Source organism: Ascaphus truei, chromosome 5 (genome assembly GCF_040206685.1).
Source record: "Ascaphus truei isolate aAscTru1 chromosome 5, aAscTru1.hap1, whole genome shotgun sequence".
NCBI classification, from domain to species: Eukaryota; Metazoa; Chordata; class Amphibia; order Anura; family Ascaphidae; genus Ascaphus; species Ascaphus truei.
Window position 1 is genome coordinate 163,620,520 of NC_134487.1, and position 13,412 is coordinate 163,633,931.

General features: G+C 45.6%; 1 protein-coding gene and 1 long non-coding RNA gene across 3 annotated transcripts in view; both read left to right on the forward strand.

The window, feature by feature from the left end:
* C5H5orf15 (chromosome 5 C5orf15 homolog) overlaps positions 1 to 1,648 on the forward strand; it is a 31,086-nt gene extending 29,438 nt beyond the window's left edge. The window contains exons 4-5 of one of the 2 annotated variants that reach the window (XR_012801762.1): positions 441 to 501; positions 1,152 to 1,648. The gene's annotated coding sequence lies outside the window, so the exon portion shown is untranslated. Of the gene's footprint in view, positions 1 to 440 lie in introns of both variants that reach the window. The other variant, XR_012801761.1, reaches the window with a different exon arrangement.
* A 7,893-nt stretch (positions 1,649 to 9,541) lies between these two features.
* Positions 9,542 to 13,412, forward strand: part of LOC142495556 (uncharacterized) — a 4,649-nt gene continuing 778 nt past the window's right edge. Inside the window, exons 1-3 of the long non-coding RNA XR_012801763.1 lie at positions 9,542 to 10,284; positions 12,736 to 12,825; positions 13,199 to 13,412. The exon at positions 13,199 to 13,412 is cut by the window's right edge and continues 778 nt beyond it. This is a non-coding gene — a long non-coding RNA (uncharacterized LOC142495556). The remainder of the gene's footprint in view (positions 10,285 to 12,735; positions 12,826 to 13,198) is intronic.

Below are 13,412 nucleotides of genomic sequence, written 5' to 3' on the forward strand. Positions count from 1 at the left end.
GGTTTCTCTGGAGCTGAACCCCATTAAATTCAGCTCTGGGCACTCTCTGCTTCCAGAGATACCACTGAAGCCAATGTTGGTATCTCCTGCAAGTTTAAAGATCCTATGTCACAAGGGCCAATTGGAAGTGGCACCGGATGACATCATAGAAACTTTGAAAAGGGGCCATTGAGTGATCCCTGTTAGCCGAGCAGAGGAGCTACATTAACCCCTCCCTACCCCTCCCCTACAGAGCTCCTTATCTCTGGAAGCAGAGGGTCTTCAGAGCTGAAATGAATGGGGTTCTGGCCCGAAGACCCCTTGCTTCAATCCTATGTTAAAAAAAAAGCACGCTTTGATTGTCTCTATAAGTTTGTCTTTGAAATATATTTGAAACTGGCATTGGGAGCAGGAGGAGGCGGTATATAACCCCAACATTGTTTTCTTGTCTGCTCCCTCAGAGGAAGAATTAACCCATTTGTTCCTGCTGCCATGATGGGACTGGAGGAAAACAAAATATAGGTAAAATGATGCCCTTCACTTCTGCCCAAAAAAGACGAGATGCAGAAGAGTGGATGTGACGGTAGGGGGTAGACAGTCTTCATAATAAAGGTGAATCCCGACTGGTTAACCCTGAAACTGTGGGTCCCCGGTAGCTTAAAAGCACCAAAAGCCGGAGGCACTGTGTATATTATAACTGTTACGGTTGTACAATAAACCTGGGATTTCGGGAGTGGGAGTTTAAAAGGGGATATTTGGGTGGAAATGTGTTCAAACCATGTACCAGGTCAGGGGGCAAAGATACCGGTTGTAACCCCATTTTACCTGCAGACCACGTCTGGTCTGCGGGCACACGTATGCATGTTGCCCCCATAATATCATCCCTTTAAAATAATGTATTCCCCCACTGCCATGCTTAGTTTAATAGTTGTATGCTTGTGGGTGTACATGCCGATAAGGTAAATGCCAAATTTGACTAATGGAAATTCAAAATAGTAAAGTTACATGGGGTTGTGAGAAATCATAAAGGTATGGGGCTAAATTGCAAGTTTCAAGACCGTTCCCTGCTTGCTCCACAGGGCCTCCCTGCTGAATCACACTGGGGTGGGCTACACACAGTCATCACCACCGTCTCACGCAAATTCTATTCTTTCCATGTATTAATGTGACAGGTTTTCTGCATTACTTGGTCCTTTGTCCATTGTACCACATAATTTGTGTTGTTCATCTGCCGGATGACTGTGTACAAGTGGCATCAGACAGCAAGGAGCGTCTTCTGAGTGGGCTTCAGAACAAGTACCTTCTGCCCTGGGATGAACGGTCGGGCATGTCTATCATACCAGCGCTTCTGCCGGGTCTCATCAGCCTGGAGGTTGGCCTGCACTAACCACATGAGATCAGCTAACCCAATCCCTGAGCTCCTCCACATACTGCAGCACAGAGGCATCAGTTGTGGTGGTATACCCGGGACGGGTCTCCAAACCTGTCTTCAAGAGCCGCACACAGGCCAGCTTTTATGGATATCCCTGTTTCAGCACAGGTGGCTCAATCAGTGCCTCAGTGCTTGAGAAAGAGCTCATGCTCGAAACGCGTTGGTGGGGGTCTGTGTACCCCGTAATGTAGCTGTATTTATTTTTTGTGGTTTCCATTAAATAGTCTTTTTATGGGCCCACGCTCTCCTGGATTTCATTTAATTTTTTTGCTTTCCTGAGTATTAGTGCCTGCTTTTTCCTTTGCTACGTGGAGAGAGAGAGACACACAGCATGGGGAGGGACAGAATGGAGATAGAGAGAAAGCATGGGGGGAGAAAGAGAGACACAGCATGGGTAGAGAGACAGCATGGGGAGAGAGAGAGACAGCATGGGGAGATAGAGACAGCCTGGGGGGAGAGAGAGACGCACACTGCATGGGAAGAGAGACACAGCATGGGGGGGGGGAGAGAGACAGCATGGGGACAGAGATACACAGCATGGGGAGAGAAAAGCACCGCATGGGGGGAGAGAGAGAGGCAGCATGGGGGAGAGAGAGACAGAATGGGGAGAGACACGGAATGGGAAGAAAGACAGAATGGCGGAGAGAGAGAGACAGCATCGGGAGAGAGAGACAGCATGGGAAAAGAGACGCAACATGTGTAGAGAGACACACAGCATGGGGAGAGACAGAATGGAGATAGAGACGGCATGGGAAAAGAGACAGCATGGGGGGAGAAAGAGAGAGACACTGCATGGGGAGAGAGGGACAGAATGGGTGATAGAGACACAGAATGGGGAGAGAGACAGCATGGGGAGCGAGAGAGAGACAGCATGGGGAGAGAGAGAATGGGGAGAGGGAGAGAGAGAATGAGGAAAGACAGAATGGGGGGAGAGACAGAATGGGGAGAGACACAGAGAATGGGGGGAGAGAGAGACAGAATTGGGGAGAGAGAATGCAGGGATGAGGGGGAGAGAGAGAATGGAGGGATGGGGGGGAGGGAGAGAGAATGGAAGAATGGGGTGGAAGAGAGGTGGGCTGTGTGTGTGAGAGGAGGGGGCGGAGAGACAGGAGAAGTGGCACAGTTGGTGATGTCATTTGATTTATACATATTTTTTTTTACTGTGTCCCGGTTTTTACTTTTGTAAATCTGGTCACCCTATCTATAAATGATGCTGAACTCACATGCAATGGCTTTAAAATGCGATTTCCCTAAAAAATGACTGTCACGGGTGACCAGGTTTATCAACACCTTTTTATACCGGGATCATTGAACAAAGCAAGGAGGTAAAATAAATTGTAATTTATTTCAGGAAAAGACATACATACACACAATGTAGCACAATTTACAGGGTCAACACACTTACTGGGAACGGGGCTAATGAATAAATCTATCCTCTAAATGAAATTCACAAAAAGGACCTCTAGGAGCCATTTTCCTTGACCAGTAGGTACTCACGAAAGTCCTGGAACAGATTTCAGCATGAAATGCCAACCGCGACCGCTACGTTCTCAAAAGCAGGACTTAGAAACTTTTCTGAGTTGAAAATTTTTGAAGCTGGCTCGCATCTATTCTGTACATAGTATCTTTGAATTTGCCGCTGTTGGTTTGGCGCTTGGAATCTGCGCTCCTGATTGGCTGTAAGTCCCCTGATGGGTTCAGTGTCTCCTTCACCAACATCTACAGCCTGTCAGAGTGTGGGAATTCTCCTGCCAGCCAATCACCGATTTGCCGGTATTGTAAAGCCGGGAGGGCACCTTTTTTCAGTCTGTTAAGGGGCATGCGCCAACCTGGCACCTCTGCCTCTTTGCATACTGAGCCCACCCGCTGTGCAGGCTCAACAGAGTCTGGGTTCTGGCTAATGGTGGATGGATAGCCCTGTGATAGCCCAGGATGTGGGTACTCAAGCCGAACAGCAGTCCCTGCTCTTCCCTGGCCCTCTAGCAGGACCAGGAAAAAAGGTAATTACTCACTCTCCCTCTTAAGGAAGAGGACCAGGGCCTGCAAGTGCACAGCAGCCCTGTTTGATACCTTGTCTCTGTCAACGGTAGAGACACTAATGAATTTGGGGTTGCAACTCACTTAAGTACAGTAGGGGGAAGGCACTAGGTCTGATCCCAGGATTGGGCAGAACACAGACCTAGCCCCACCTCCTCCCATGTCACTCAGGGGAGCTGCCTGTGTGGGGGAAAACCCATAATTGGTACTGGCACTGCCTGCTCTTACCAGGGCTTGCCCAGGGAGGGCAGATTGGTAGCCAAACCAGGCATGGCTACATATAAAATAAAAATCTTTTAAAATAATGTCTGGAGAGATGTGTTTCAGTCCCCTCGCAGAGAGAAAGGGTTAATCTGTTTGTGTTCTTTAGCTGCCTGCCTCCTGTCACGCTGCGCTCACCACAAACAGGACGGAAGACCGCGGGGCTGAGGTGGGGTTGAGATTATGTATGCGACCTTTGTTCGTGAAACCGGAAAGTGAGAGGGCATTAGCACTGGTTCAGAAACCCCCGACAACCGCTGGGATCCCCTGCATATCGGTTGGGCGCAGGTAGTCGTGGTTCGGAGGTAGGTGTGATGGGAGCAGGAGTGGCTGCGAGAGGAACGGTGTTGGTGGTAGATACTGTTAAACGTCTAACTTGTTCAGTCAGGGTATCAACGTCTTGTTTAAGTTGGGAAACTAGTTGTTCTTTTAGTGTAAATGATCCGGTAAGTTGCCGGAAGCATTCCTCATGGGTGTCTAGGCGTCGGGCCACCTCAGCGGCGTCCATGTTTGTTGGGCTGAGCATATTGTCACGCTGCGCTCACCACAAACAGGACGGAAGACCGCGGGGCTGAGGTGGGGTTGTATATGCACCGACCCACAACCACGCAGTCCTGTCCGGAATGCGTAGTCCTAGTCGTACCGCGTCGTAGGGTTGGAGAGGTCAGGGTAGTCAGGGTACTTGCCGTGTTCCAGGGTTGGAGAGTCCGGGTAGGTAGAGTTTCGTAGCCAAGGTCCAGGGTAATAGAAGGTAGAGTAGTCGAGGAACGAAGCCGGGGTCAAAGCGCTGGAGAGTGTAGAAATCCAAGGAACAGGCAGGGTCAAACAGGACAGACAAAGTTCAAGGCAAAACTAGACAGCAGCGGTGAGCACAATGCATAAACAGGAGTTTATGCTCAGCAATGAAGGACAGACAGAAGCAGGTATATATGTGGGAAGGGTCCAATTACCTTGCGGGGGTGTGCTCTGGTCCACCAATGGTGTCAGTGAGACACTAATCCAAAACAGCTTGTAATTAGGTTTTCTTGATGATAGGTCTGGTTGCCGAGCAACCCGCGCGCGTGTGCGATGCGCGTCGCGACGTGATGACGTCATGCGGCTTATTCTGCAAGTCTCCGCCTGTGGGAGGCTCTAGTAGCTCCTTCGCGTCTTCCTGCCTCCTGGTTGCCGAGCAACCCGTGCGCATGCGCGATGCGTCTCGCGGAGCTCCGACATCACGCTGCTGCGCCTGCACTGCCCTGGCAGTGCGTGGCCGCATGACTCTGCCCCGTGGTGCTTCCCCGGGTCGGTCTCCGCGCGGAGTAGAGGTAAGTGTGACAGTATCCCCCCCTTGAGGGGAGACCTCCGGGCGACCCAGAGATGGTTTCTCAGGATGCCTACGGTGGAAGGCATAGATGAGGCGGTTGGCATGTACCTGATGATGAGGGATCCACTCTCTCTCCTCTGGACCATAGCCCTTCCAGTGTACAAGATATTGTAATCCTCCTCTGGATATTCTGGAGTTGAGAATGGTTTGAACCTCATATTCTTGTTGGCCCTCTACCAGTATGGTTTGCGGAGGTTTAGATTGTCCTTTGGAGGATGAGTCTTGTAGATAAGGTTTGAGAAGGGATGAGTGAAATACAGAAGGAATCCTCATATTTCTAGGCAGCCTCCCAACCCGGTACTAATCAAGCCTCACCCTGCTTAGCTTCCGAGATCTGACGGGATCGGGCACTTTCAAGGTAGTAGGGCCGTAGGTGGAAAAAGAAGACGATTGTATACCTCCGGGGTGTTTGTTTTTTTCCAACCTTCTCTCTTGGAGGCGCTGATCCATCCGGATGCACAGGTCTATCAGGTCCTCAAGTCCAGCGGGACGATCCAGAGCTGCTAATTCGTCCTTCAACTGTTCGGACAGACCCTGCCAGAAGACTGCAGATAGAGCCACATCGTTCCAGCCGGTCTCGGAAGCCACCGTCCAGAAGTCCAGGGCATAACGAGCCACAGTACGGTCTCCCTGAGAAATATTAAGCAGAGAGGATGCAGCCGTAACCTTACGCCCTGGGGTGTCAAACACCTTTCTGAATTCGGTGATGAAGAGAGTGAGGTCAGAGGTCAAATCTGGGAGTTGCTCCCAGATAGGAGATGCCCATGCTAGAGCGGCGTCAGTCAGCAAGGAGATTATGTATGCGACCTTTGTTCGTGAAACCGGAAAGTGAGAGGGCATTAGCTCAAACTGTATGAAGCACTGGTTCAGAAACCCCCGACAACCGCTGGAATCCCCTGCATATCGGTTGGGCGCAGGTAGTCGTGGTTCGGAGGTAGGTGTGATGGGAGCAGGAGTGGCTGCGAGAGGAACGGTGTTGGTGGTAGATACTGTTAAACGTCTAACTTGTTCAGTCAGGGTATCAACGTCTTGTTTAAGTTGGGAAACTAGTTGTTCTTTTAGTGTAAATGATCCGGTAAGTTGCCGGAAGCATTCCTCATGGGTGTCTAGGCGTCGGGCCACCTCAGCGGCGTCCATGTTTGTTGGGCTGAGCATATTGTCACGCTGCGCTCACCACAAACAGGACGGAAGACCGCGGGGCTGAGGTGGGGTTGTATATGCACCGACCCACAACCACGCAGTCCTGTCCGGAATGCGTAGTCCTAGTCGTACCGCGTCGTAGGGTTGGAGAGGTCAGGGTAGTCAGGGTACTTGCCGTGTTCCAGGGTTGGAGAGTCCGGGTAGGTAGAGTTTCGTAGCCAAGGTCCAGGGTAATAGAAGGTAGAGTAGTCGAGGAACGAAGCCGGGGTCAAAGCGCTGGAGAGTGTAGAAATCCAAGGAACAGGCAGGGTCAAACAGGACAGACAAAGTTCAAGGCAAAACTAGACAGCAGCGGTGAGCACAATGCATAAACAGGAGTTTATGCTCAGCAATGAAGGACAGACAGAAGCAGGTATATATGTGGGAAGGGTCCAATTACCTTGCGGGGGTGTGCTCTGGTCCACCAATGGTGTCAGTGAGACACTAATCCAAAACAGCTTGTAATTAGGTTTTCTTGATGATAGGTCTGGTTGCCGAGCAACCCGCGCGCGTGCGCGATGCGCGTCGCGACGTGATGATGTCATGCGGCTTATTCTGCAAGTCTCCGCCTGTGGGAGGCTCTAGTAGCTCCTTCGCGTCTTCCTGCCTCCTGGTTGCCGAGCAACCCGTGCGCGTGCGCGATGCGTATTGCGGAACTCCGACATCACGCTGCTGCGCCTGCACTGCCCTGGCAGTGCGTGGCCGCATGACTCTGCCCCGTGGTGCTTCCCCGGGTCGGTCTCCGCGCGGAGTAGAGGTAAGTGTGTCACCTCCATAATCCATGCGTGAAAAATTAAATCCCAATTTTGCTCTCCCACAGTTAATACAACATGTAAATTTGCAATTGTAATACAGGCTATGATAAAATCATTAAATTACACCAAATCTACTATGGTTTCAGTGTTTTTTCCCCAAATACTAGTATATTTAAAGATAAACCTTACACTCAGGATATGCTTGTGTGGAGTGCCATCTTTCAGATATCATAGAATAATCTAGCTAAATTTAAACATATAACATTATCCAGCTGTCAAAATGTTTTTATGGCATTATGACAATGTAAGCAAAGTTCCGACTTCTGCTTTAGGCCTTGTCCCCACTGCTCACGGCTGCGTGTGCTACGGCGTGAGTGGCACGCACAAGATACGGCCCTCTATGGGGCTAGCCCCAGTCACTGCCTGCACGCGCCTGCAGAAAGCGCGATATGCGACCACCTTTGCCAAAAGACAAGAAATGTGTCTTTTGGTGTAGCGGCCGAGCGCTGGCTAAGTCACAGCAGCGGTTCAGCCAATGAGGGTGATTCAGCCGCGTAACATCATGGCTGCGCCACGGCCAAGCCCCCACCAAAAATCCTCCTGCTTTTCCATGGACGCGCGTCCCATCGCAACCCTAGGACCGCAGATCGCAGCTTACACTGGTGAAAGCGCCGCAAGGCACACAGTGACTGGGGCCTTATCCTTCGTGTCCCTTATTCAGTGAACTGGAGGTGATATCACAGTTTACTGGATAAGGGCCAGAACATATGCGTGCTATCAAAGTTATGTTAATATGTAATCTATTCTGCAAAGGAATTTATTGAAAATTATATATGAAATAAGTAACTATACTAGGAACTGTAGCACACTCCCCACCCAGACTTTGAACTTACAACATGGAGCAAACTACAATAAACGTATACCTGTAGTTTACCCACACAGTATTGGTTAATGATATAAGCAGGTCTTCCGTTGCCAATATGTTTTTATAAATTTACAGATTCTTCTGAAGTCAAAATATACCACCGTCTTTACAAAATTGGAAGTTCAATTATTTTTACAGTTTTAGTTTCTGTGTTTTCATTTCATACCAGGCAACCTTTGACTCTGTAACCTTATGGAGCATCTGAACTGAAACCTATTGTTGAAGATAACAAACAAACTATGTAACCATAACCACACAATGCATCAATTGAAAAGTTGCATCTTAATAACAATAACTAGGTTCCACAATATTCAGAGTTTGGATCCAAGTTTGGGTACTAACTGATATTCAGTGCAACTGTAGCGTATTTATTAGGTCCCATATAAAGATATGCAGAATATGTACATATTTACAAGCTCCAAAACCCTGCATGATTATCTAATTGTACTGTAATAGGGTTATCGTTTCTATTTAATAATTTTTTCTTGTTGGAGCAAGCGAAAAGTATCAAGGTTGAAATGTGGAGACAGCAGCACAATAATACATAGGTACAGTTGTTCATGAACCCTCCTGGATCTGTAAATTCCCTAAAGGGTTATGTTACATTTGTAGAATACAGCATTATAGTAGTTATCCACTAAACCATAATAGCTCTTAATGATCATTAATGGACATTCAACCAAATGACCATTAACTTAGGCATTCTAGTGAAAAACCTCCATGTGTACAAGCTGAAGCTGTTACTCTACCATTTAACTGGTTGCTATGAAATACTGAAATTTTGGTATGGTAGGAAATTTACACTAAATGTTTAGCCATCCTCTGTGGGTTCAGAGGTCAACACTATGTAGCTCCCTTTCCCCGTGACTATGGGAACTACGGGCTCTATGCAGTAAGCGCCGAAAAAGTGCTCTCGGCAAGTGTTCACTATCGGCATGATGTTGCCGATTTTCCCTCGCCGTATGCACTAAGTGCCGAATCCCTTCCGAATCAAGCCGAAAACATTTGTTCCCACTCTGGCGATGATTTTCCGATCACACACAGGTGTATCGGTGTGCATGGCGAGGTGGTGTTGGGTTCGCCAATGAAATTTCTTGCTGAATCTGCTGAACCAAGCATGTTTTTGATTGAGCGGCCTATTTAAAGGTAGCGTGTATTTTTATTCATTCTCTGTGTTGTTGGGAGAGAGAGAGAGAGACACACAGAGCTGGGTGATTTGCATATTTCAGATTGACAGAGAGAGTTGCTGTGTATTGTGATCGGTTTGTCCTGTGTTGTTTTGTTAACATCTTTGTGTTGTGTTCAGTTTGTAAGTGTTCAGTGCGATTGTGTTTACATTTATTTTCTGTTCTTTGTGAGTGCTATAGGTATGGCCGAAAGGCGTGGGAAGAGTGATGCTGGTGTGAGTGGTACTGGTAGTCATGTGAGTACGCGTCTGAGTGAACATAGGATTCAGGGGAGTGCTGTTGCTGCGAGTGTGACTGGTGTTGCTGGGAGTGTGAGTGGTGTTGCTGTGAGTGCGAGTGCTGGTGGTATCTCTGTTGCTGGTGCTGCTGGGGTGTCTGTTGCTGGTGCTGCTGGGGTGTCTGTTGCTGGTGCTGCTGGGGTGTCTGGTGGTGGGGTGGTTGGTGGTGGGCCGCTTTTGGAGTCTCTTCCATTGGAAGAAGGAGAGTCCAGTCAGCAGCAGCCAAGCTCTGTGGCTGCACGTGGTCGGAAGAAACGTGTGGAGCGGCCACGTAATCCTCGTTTCAATGATGAGGAAAACAGAGTTCTTGTCACAGGGATTTTGGAGCATTATGACTCTGTATGGGCATTTATTAGGTAAGTCAATCTTTTTATTGATTGTTCAAAGACATTTTATCCTATCTCATGTGACATGTGTTAATATCAAACTATTAATCTCTAATATCTATCAATTAAAGTTAATTGTTACACACATAATCCTTCATGCTTGCTAACGACCATAACAATGAGTCCAAAAAGTTTGCCAAAGTTCATACAATAATCATGCAAGCTTCCTTAGATTTGTATGTTTCCACGTAAATGCTCATGTGCTACACATATTCAACCTAAACCAGCATGTTTGGTATCTCTTGGAACAGGTATCATTTTTGTCAAATGTTTGTCTTTCTATTAATTAGTAAGGTAAGGTCATATATTTTTTATGTATTTCAAGGGCGGACAAGTTCAGCCTCAAAAAAAGAAATGTGGGACCAAATAACATTGGCTGTGTCTGCGTGTGGGAATCATGTCAGGGACCGCATGAATTGTCGGAAGAGATTTGATGATATCAAGGCCAATTTAAAGAAAAAAATCCAAGCACAACGGATGTATGCTTCTGCCACTGGAGGTGGGCCGCCAGCACAAGCTCTAATCTTAACTCCATTGGAGGAGCAGATGCGTGAAAAATTTCTTTATGTCGTCGTGGAGGGTTTGCCAGGGGACAGAGATATGGGAATTTATTCATCTCTCTCTCTCTCTCTCTCTCTCTCTCTCTCTCTCTCTCTCTCTCTCTCTCTCTCTCTCTCTCTCTCTCTCTCTCTCTCTCTCTCTCTCTCTCTCTCTCTCTCTCTCTCTCTCTCTCTATAGTTGTCCAAAAAAATAATTATTATTTTTATATATATATATATATACAGGCATACCCCGGTTTAAGGACACTCACTTTAAGTACACTCGCGAGTAAGTACATATCGCCCAATAGGCTATGATGAACAGATTTCTCTCTTTCTCTCTCTTTCTCTCTTTCTCTCTCTCTCTCTCTCTCTCTCTCTCTCTCTCTCTCTCTCTCTCTCTCTCGTTGTCCAAAAAAATAATTATTATTTTTATATATATATATACTGTATATATATATATATATATATAATATATAGCAACTGTAAATATTCCTGTATATTCATTTGCATGTCTTAGACAGGTCTGCAACCCTGTCTTTCACCATTATCACCCAGCAAACAGCACTTCCACTGCAGCAAGGGATTCTGGGAAATGACATGCAAATGTCAGCAAGCCAACCTCACACTGATGATACCAATCAAGGTTGAAACATGTCTGTGAGTGGGTTAACTGACTTTGCATCTCCCAAGTCCTTGCTTAAAAGCTGTGTTTAAAGCAGCATGCAAGGGTTGCTCATGTAATGTGAGCATGAGATAAAAAGTGGCACTGTGTGCTAATTTGCATGTCATTTCCCAGAATCCCTTGCTGCAGTGGAAGTGCAGTTTGCTGGGTGATAATGGTGAAAGACAGGGTTGCAGACCTGTAAGACATGCAATTGAATATACAGGAATATTTACAGTTGCTTTATGCTTTACTGTGGAGGGTTTTAGTCACTTTTTTTACCCACCATAACATATATATATATATATATATATATATACATATTTTAATATCTATGTGTGTTTGGAAATATGTATTGGCTCAGCTATCGTGGCTTACATGATTATGAGTCAACATACACCACTTGACCTGCATGAAGGGATTCTGTGTAATGATCTTCCAAATAACACACACTGCAACCTTCTAGTTTACAAAGCATTCAACATCTTTCCCCTATAGTTGAAAGCTGAATGTATGTTCGAATCTTTTTACAAACAATGGGTTAACATGCATAACCACAAAGCACACCCGCAGTCATTCTTTGTCACAGTCATGTTTAACATCACTGTGTTGTTCGTTATACTGCGTCTGTGCACACAAATGCATAATTCACTTTTTCATGTATGTGTCTATCCATATATAAATATAATATATATATATATATATTTGTGATAATCTATGTTACACCTATAAACAGGCGGTTATTGCATAAGAAAGTATTGCATGGAATATTGTCAATTGAAAGGCCAACATGAATAATTTTCACTAACAAATTCCATTATGTATTATGAAAGCTCTTTTTTCTCTTCATGTAGTATAATGTGAGCATAAATAGGAACATGTACAATATGGTATTTAATTGTGTTCATATGTAGCTCACTTCTTATTTGTATTTCGCTCATGTACCGGTGTGTGAAACTAGCTGCAATTAATATGTTATCACATATGTTATCACATCGGGCAGAGAACCAGATCACAGGGTCATGGTAGGGTCAAGTCTTGTGGGAGGTCTTACAGGTGGGAGAAGCAGCTAAGAGGGCATGGTGGTGTCAAGTGCTGGGGGAGGGACTACAGTTGTTAGAAGCTGACAAGGTGAACACAAATTCATCACATTCATTAGAAATGGTAATTATCTTACTACTTTCAAGCACCAGTCCATGATATATTACAACGTACGTTAGTCATTCGTTCAGTTATATATTATTGTAACGTTATAGATACGCCACCTTCTCACACCAGTACCATCTGTGAGCAACACACTGCATGTGTTGCTGAGTGTCAGCCACATTGAGCACTAAACCTGCTTCTCTTAAATGTTCAGACAGATCACTAAAAACATTCATACACATTTCCACGATTAGGTACTGAATTATAAGCAGAGTCAACTTTGGTTTCATGGTAGTGATGTACATAATTGTAGCTATATTAATACCCAACATATGCAGTGTATGTACAACAGACCAGTTAATTTTATAATGCATTCCTGCATGGACATTGTATGTATGTTGTATGGTGTTCAAAAGAAATGTGACGATTAGTTTCACATGTACATTTATGTTAAGATGGATAATATACAGATTGCCCTAACCATAGAATTGTGATTTCGTTACGGGATGCTGATATTTAGCCATAAGTACTCCCACTACAGATACTTAATGTTAATAATGTACACATGAAAATGAAATTCTGATGGTATTCTTCTATATAGTTGGTCCGGCAGCTCCTGTGTCACCTGTGGCACGTGACTCTGAACACGTCTCATCACCTGTCTCATCAAGCTCATCATCAAGAATGGAAGGTGAGTGTATGAGGTGCAGGCCATATAATGTTTACATTGGAATCATTTCATTTGCCATGCAAAATAAATGCCTTTGACATGTAATGAACATCTCATCAGTTATTGACACAGGAGATGTAGTGTTTCATGACACAACATGTATTGTGTCTGTTTTCAAGTATCAGCTAGGAGTTGTGATGTTACAACAAACTTTAATTCATTCTTCTTTCACACTGAGTCGAAACTTCATTGTTGCTTCAAGCATCATCTTTTAATTGGACACAAATAATTAATTATGGAAACATGTTATGTGTTCCACTATGAGAACTATCATTATAGTGTAAAAAAAAATGAAAGTTCCATGTCAGTTCATAATATCTTTATTTATTTGTAGAACCAGATGTTGCCGCTCAAAGACAAATTCTCTCAAGTGACCATTAAGATGTTGACACTCCTGGATTAACACAGCATTCAAGTCCTCCTGCTCGTGACACCTACTCAGCTATTGCAGCTTCTGAAGAACGAATCTTGGATGAGGAAAATCGTCGCCATTCAGAAATGATGTCAATGCTTGAAAGGATGATGTCACTGCATGAAAGGAGGCATGA